Source organism: Entelurus aequoreus, linkage group LG04 (genome assembly GCF_033978785.1).
Source record: "Entelurus aequoreus isolate RoL-2023_Sb linkage group LG04, RoL_Eaeq_v1.1, whole genome shotgun sequence".
Lineage (NCBI taxonomy): Eukaryota > Metazoa > Chordata > Actinopteri > Syngnathiformes > Syngnathidae > Entelurus > Entelurus aequoreus.
Window position 1 is genome coordinate 34,737,676 of NC_084734.1, and position 7,500 is coordinate 34,745,175.

At 42.6% G+C, this 7,500-nt stretch overlaps 1 protein-coding gene and 1 long non-coding RNA gene across 8 annotated transcripts in view; one reads left to right on the forward strand and one right to left on the reverse strand.

Annotated features, from left to right (window-relative positions):
- Positions 1–1,734, forward strand: part of LOC133648519 (uncharacterized) — a 10,800-nt gene extending 9,066 nt beyond the window's left edge. The window contains exon 3 of the long non-coding RNA XR_009825879.1: positions 1,060–1,734. This is a non-coding gene — a long non-coding RNA (uncharacterized LOC133648519). The remainder of the gene's footprint in view (positions 1–1,059) is intronic.
- Positions 1–7,500, reverse strand: part of eya4 (EYA transcriptional coactivator and phosphatase 4) — a 120,405-nt gene that overhangs the window by 90,485 nt on the left and 22,420 nt on the right. The window lies entirely within an intron of this gene.

A 7,500-nucleotide genomic window follows, 5' to 3' on the forward strand; every position in this document is an offset into this window, starting at 1 on the left:
GACAACAACAGACCACCATCGAGACGATGGTGGGCTGTTGTTGTCGCTTCGGTGCTGTTCCACTTGCACCGGCTGATGTAGATGGTTGTGGCTGTTTGATACTGCTGTACTCCAGCGGGTGAGAGCGGCTCAGGTGGTAAAATAAGTTTGTCGTGTTCCCAGACTTGGTCGGGACGACAACCTTGCAGACAGTATTACTCTGATTCGTTTCGGATTTTAAAAAATCCCAAATACTGCCAAACTGGTGACGTGACGTTTCCTTTTTATTTACAATTTCCTCTCGTGCTGCCGCACTCATATTCCCGTTTCGTTTCACTCCTCGTCGTCAGCTAGCCGACAGCTGTTGTTGCTTTTTTTTTTTTTTTTTCCTGTTAGCATTTCCCAGAATGCCTTGCGGTTCAGGCTCGGCCGTGATAGGTCGAGAGGCCAAAGCCCTTCCTCTGCCTACACCCCCCAGAATGCCGTGCGGTTCCGGCTCTGCCTTTCTTCCTATTTTTTTCTAAGAGAACTAAGTGAAATTATCGAACGTTCTATCGACCCCATTTTCTATTGATATTGATCACATGTCTCTCGCGATATATATTGTTATTGTTTTATCGCCCAGCCCTAGTCGACGTGTCACATATTTACGTCACACTACCGTCATGGCGGAGCGCAAAGCAGACTGTGCGAGCGAGGGGGGAAAATCACGCCAAAAGTCGTCAAAAGTATGGGAGTATTTCAATACACAGCCTAATAATGTTGTTGTATGCACACTGTGTCGAGCGGAAATGGCCTATCATAGCAGCACAACGGCTATGAACGAACATTTGAAAAGAAAACCATCAACCATCAACTAGTCAATCGTCCGCGTGAGCATACGTTGTCATCATTACACAAAAACATGAATGTGTCATTTGTATCTGCTAGGGGTGTAACGGTACGTGTTTTGTATTGAACCGTTTCGGTACGGGGCTTTCGGTTCGGTACGGGGGTGTACCGAATGAGTTTCTAAGCTAAAGCTAACTTTAGCTGCTAAAGTCTTAACAAGCTGCCTTGCTCCTTCTGCCTCTGTCTCAGGCCCCGGTGTGCCCTGCCCCGCCGCTGGACCGCCGGCCACGCCTCCTCGCCGCCATCTCGGAGTCGGCCCCGGCGGGGCACGCCTCGCTGTCGGTCTGCCGGCCCCACCTCCCCACACACGATAAACAAAATTCTCAGGTCTGATGAGACAAAAAGACTCTTTGGCGTGAATGCCAGGCATCATGTTTGGAGGACACCAGGCATTGCTCATCACCAGGCCAATACCATCCCTACAGTGAAGCATGGTGGTGGCAGCATCATGCTGTGGGGATGTTTTTCAGCGGCAGTAACTGGGAGACTATTCAGGATAGAGGAAAAGATGAATGCAGCAATGTACAGAGACATCCTGGATGAAAACCTGTTCCAGATCGCTATTGAACTCCGACTGAGGCAACGTTTCATCTTTCAGTAAGACAATGACCCTAAACACACAGTCAATATTTTAAAGGAATGGCTTCAGGACAACCCTGTAAATGTCCTTGAGTGGCCCAGGCAGAAGCCAGATCTGAATCCAATTGAACATCTCTGTAGAGATCTGAAAATGACTGAGCACCAACGCTTGCCATCCAACCTGATGGAGTTTTAGAGATGCCAAAAAGACGAATGGGTGAAACTGCCCAAAGATAGGTGTGCCAAGATTGTGGCAAAGTATTCAAAAGACTTGAGGCTGTAATTTCTGCCAAAGGTGCATCAGCAAAATTACTGAGCAAAGGCTATAAATATTTATGTACATGTATGTGTTAGTTTTTTATTTCTAATAAATCTGCTAAAAGCTCTAAAAATGTTTTCACATTGTCATTATGAGGTATTGTTTGCCGAATTTTGAGGACAAAAATAAATGTATTCCATTTGCACTGTATGTTAACGCGAACTTGCATCTCCAGTAAATGAGCAGTGTCACCGGTTCGTGAGTTTCTTAGTATTACCAATCACGGTTTTAGGATAATTTGTATTTAAAACGGTAATACTAACCGTGGGAAGTTTCGAATGATCCAAAAAAGGTGCAGTTTTCTTTAAGTCCTAAGGTCTAATTGACACAACACGATGTCATCTATGAGAAGTAACATGCAACGCTGGCATTGAAACAGTCGCTCAGATCATTCAAAGAGACATTCTTCCATGCCATTATAAGTGCCAGTTTAAGAAATGTTAATTTATTATAAGACCTAAAGTACTGATGATGCAAAAAATGCCAACATTTGCCATTGAGTCTGGGGTCAAAGCCAAACTAGCCTCAGCATCCGCTCCAATACCTCTGTGGTTCTGCGCTGCAAAGACAGAAATCCAATCTCTCAGCAGAGCAACAGAGGAAGTTCTTGCTGCAGGCAAGTCAGCCTCAGAATTGTTGCAATTTACCGAGCAAAACAAGGAAACCTATTGCAATAAAGATGAACATTTAGTCAGGTTTAACCAAAGGTCAGCTGAACTAAAATGTTTATCATATGATCATGACAGCAGTTTCGAAAAGTATTTGAGGAGTAATCAATAAAGACAAGAGTAACCTTCCAGCGTACGAGACAGTCTCCACTCGGATGACCTCAGCAGTCTCACGTCGCCGCGACCATATGCGTAAAACAGAGCGGCCAAAACACCTAGACGCACTCAGCAGACACACAAGCACAAATATCATGCGGTTTCCTGTCTGGTGCGTTTCTCTAGAAAGCCCACGCTGCTTTCTTCAGCCTCTTTTAGATGGATTCTCCAGTCTGTTTGGCCACTTTGGAGACTTGGCTCCACACTGGCCTGCTGACCTCACACCTCTGTTGCGTCTCCGAAAGCGCCAAGCTAATTATCATGTTACACCCCCCTCCCTTTAACCTCAAAACAAAACGAAAGACTGACAAGATTGTTTTTTATGGTGTGTTGTGCTGTGACCTCACTCAATCTCCACTGGGAGGAAAGTAGTCTACCGGTACTTTTTGAACCTTTCCCTCTATGCTTTTCCGGTCTCAGGAGGTTCTCTAACGTGACAGGGAGGCATTAAGAAGCAGACAAACTAGAACCAAGTTCCTCTAGTGTCTGTCAACAATGGGCTGCATTGATGTATTCCTGACAACTTGGAACTCGGGGAAAGAATAATCACTTTGTTTTTTCCAGAAATCCCAAATTAATTTCTTGTTAAGTAATCATTTTAGATGTTAAGAAAGCATATATATTTTTCAATTTCAATGGCAGCTCGTTCAGGCTGCATTATAGACAGGCCAGAATTAATTGCCTCCTCTGCTTGTTGTTGCCAAATAAACCGAATCAAGATGTGCAACTAAAAAGGGTCTTTGACTAAATGTATTTTTTATATACTCTATATCAGTGGTTCTTAACCTTGTTGGAGGTACCAAACCCCACCAGTTTCATATGCGCATACACCGAACCCTTCCTTAGTGAAAAATAAAATGTTAAGATTTTTTTTCAAACTCAAGACAAAGTTAAATGTTTTTTTTACATGAACTCACAACAAATTACACACCTGCAAATCAAATGGAAAATTAGTTAGTTGGATTAGACTTCCTTTTATTGTCATTCAAATTCGAACTTTCCAGTACAGATAAGAACAACATTTTTTTGCATTAGCTTGTTGTAGTGTAGGATACAATGGTAAATGGGTTATACTTGTATAGCGTTTTTCTACCTTTTTAAGGAACTCAAAGCGCTTTGACACTATTTCCACATTCACCCATTCACACACACATTCACACACTGATGGCGGGAGCTGCCATGCAAGACGCTAACCAGGACCCATCAGGAGCAAGGGTGAAGTGTCTTGCTCAAGGACACAACGGACGTGACTAGGATGGTAGAAGGAGGGATTGAACCAGGAACCCTCAGGTTGCTGGCACAGCCACTCTCCCAACTGCGCCACGCCGTCCCCATAGAGATAGAGCAATAAGGTGCAGATATAAATAAATAGATTACTGTAAAGATAAATATATTGCACTTTTGCATATGCATCCACATTTATGGATGTTTGTTATATTGTCTTTGTATTCCAGCGAGTTAATCAATTTTTGGGGGGAATTGAGGGCATTATCATGATGCGTTCAAGAGTCTTATGGCCCGAGGAAAGAAACTGTTACAGAACCTGGAGGTTCTGCTACGGAGGCTGCGGAACCTCTTTCTAGAGTCCAGCAGTGAAAACAGTCCTTGGTGGGGGTGGGAAGAGTCTCGACAGATTTTCTGAGCCCTGGTCAGGAAGCGGCTTTTTGCGATTTCCTGGATAGGAGGAAGAGGAGTACTGTTGATCTTTTCCGCCGTCCTCACCACTCTCTGTAGAGACTTCCTGTCTGAGGCACTGTAGGCTCCAGTCTAGACAGAGATGCAGTTGGTCAGTAGGCTCTCTATAGTGCCTCTGTAGAATGTGGTGAGAATGGGGGGAGGGAGCTGTTCTCTTTTCATCCGACGCAACGGTACCTTGTTTGGGGGTATTACGCCGATAGGGAGAAGTTTTTATTTACACGATGAGTCGGGTGTGTCTTGACCTCAGCGGCGTAGGCTCTGCCGAACTCGAGGCCGACTCACCGAACCCCTAGGGTTCGATCGAACCCAGGTTAAGAACCACTGCTCTATATATATATTTTGTAGGATTTGGTTAAAGGAGGATGGAATGTCTGAATGTTCTGAACTCCTGTTTCCATGCCAGTCTTATCTTCTTCAAGGCAACAAACTATGTAAAACCAAACCAACAACGCCTCTGCCACTAATTTCCCAACAATCAATTAAGTGATTATTACACCCGTTCATAGTAGAGACCATAGAACATATTACCTTGTTAAAACAAGCATCAGATTGGCATAGTTCTTCAATAATAATTCATATTTACTGTTAACATACTGTAAATATTTAGGTCATATTTTAGGGGACTAGCTAACAACAGTGGTTGATCCTTATGTTAGTTACGAGAGAGGTACTTGTTACAAGTGTAAAAAGGGTGTATACTATCATTGAAGACTTAAAGGGCCGCTCTATTTCTGACAACATTGGCACTTATTTCCTAGTTCTGGACTTAAAAATATTATCTAATGGTAAAAATCCCCCCAAAATAGACGCAATAGTGATTTTAGTACATTTTGGAACCCCCACTTTTAGCTCCACAATGTGCGTGGGCCTGCATCAATCAGCCTGCTGACGTCACCTACATAAGACTGGAGGCAACTTTATATTGCGTAGTATATGTTTTGGTAGCATCTCCATCCCAAATCATGTTATCTTTGTGTAGAATTTAAAGGCATTATCAACTATTTTGCCAGATACATTGTTGCAGGTTGTAGCAATACACCTAAAGAAGGGGTCAGCTAGCATACATTTCCAAATGATGGGAATATGAGGAAAGTTTGGACCTTGACAGTCAAAATGACTCGCGCAAAATGGGACGGACCAAGCGAGATTGTTGGGGGGTGGGGTGGGGGGAGAGAGACATCTGTTGTATCTGATGTCCGCTGTAATATCAGCACAGATTACAAATATTATGTCTCTAATGGATATACTGATGTTAAATAGCAGACATCATTAAGAAATTGTCTTAAATTGTGCTACAAACTTGACACTATTACCAAGAATGTCTCGGAACGGATGCAGGTCCGAAGCAAAGAAAGACTGGCGGTAGAGAGTTGTTTTGAAGGAATTTTCGGACAGCGAATAAAGGAAACCAAACCTTTGAATGTCTTGGAGTTCATTCATAAGGGTGTGTGGATTGATGAAAGGACTTTTAAATCCTAAGGAAAAGACCGTACGTGCCCTGGCCGATATTGTTCCAGATGAAGGTTGCTATTGTTCTGGACTATCTTGCCAGTTGTGTGACATATAGAGTTATTGGTACTAATGCAGCATGAAGAGGTTTGTGTATGCTTTATTATTTGCCTTGTAATATACCTGGTAATATTCCATCTCATTCGTATTTCGTTTGGGAGTGCAAAATAAGTCGGCATTCTCCATTTCCATTTTTTCTCCCATCGATGCACTTCAAAATGTTCTGTTCTTTGAATTTGTGGAGCAAATAAAGAGTCTCCTCTTCATTACAATTGTTGCTATGTTTTTATGGAAGGGTATCTGCTTGTATCCCACGCATTAAGACTGGCGCATGCGCAATACAAAGGGTCCCCTCCGGCGGCACACACCCACTCAAGAGATCTGGTTTTCAATCGCATAATCCAGGTGTGTTCGTGAGACTTTTCTAAAACCGAACACGATCAGATTAAGGTGTTTCCATTGTAGGATGCTTATTTAGAGCCAAACTATTTGAGAAATCAGACTAATTTAGTGCATGGACACGTACTGATTGTCCATGCGGCGAAATGTGCTTGATATTATGGCAAATGACTGCCAAATTCATTTTCAGGAGCAAAAAATATACAAAGAGAACGTGTTGGATTGAGAACTCAATGCTGTTCCACTCTAATCCGTTAGGTGCCGGTAATACACATTACAAAGTAGTGATCAACAGTCACGCATCGAAAGGTAATCGAAAAGTTCACTGCCTCACTTTGAAGTGCAAGTGGACCGTAACAGCGGAAAGTGATCACATATTTCTTGACCTGCACCAAAATATGATGTTTTATTCCTTGCATAAACCTGCTAATTGTGGTGAAAACATAACCAATTGCCTTTCTGCAATTTATTACAGAATAAAAACACGTACCTCTTAAATGTACCCTTGGACTGAGAATGGCTGCACAAAAAACAATTGTTAGCTGTCAACTAAACATAAATCTTGCAAGAATTATTGTCCACAAGACTTATATTAAAGCAAACCTCTGTGCCTCAACCAGGATTCCTCTCCATTCGAGGGATGCCAGGGCTTTTTCTGCGACACTTCTGTCAAGTGCAAACATGCCTTGTCGTTGGGCAGATGGTGATGGCAATTCTCAGGCTCGCATTTAGCTACCGGCGTTACATGTATGTGTCTGTGTGAGTGGGACTGTATGGGGCTGTCGGGGTGCAACCTGACCCCCTTCGCCTTGTCTAACTTGGTCTGTGCGCACTAACTGGGACAGCTGCCATACTCTCTGCACTCTGTCTCACGTATGCCACACGAAAACCACAAAAACTTAAAGAACCCTCCCTTTTATCCATCCTTCTGAGAACCTCCATTCTCAGTAGTGGACATTTGTTAAGATCTATAAAGTCCACTGGAGAGGTGGACTAGATTGCCACTATATATGAGGCGATGGGAGCGTGGTCAATATGACATCATCAATTAAATGATGTCATGATAAATTTGATTTGCAATTATGCACATATTTTCTTTAAAAAGGCTGAACAAATGTTTTATGTATATCTAAAAGCAAATATGTGATATTAGTATGGATGTCCAATAATATCGGGCTGCCGATATTATCGGCCGATAAATACTTTAAAATGTAATTTTGGAAATTATCGGTATCGGTTTCGTTATTATCAGTATCAGTTATTAAAAGTAAAATGTATGACGTTTTTAAACGCCGCTGTGTA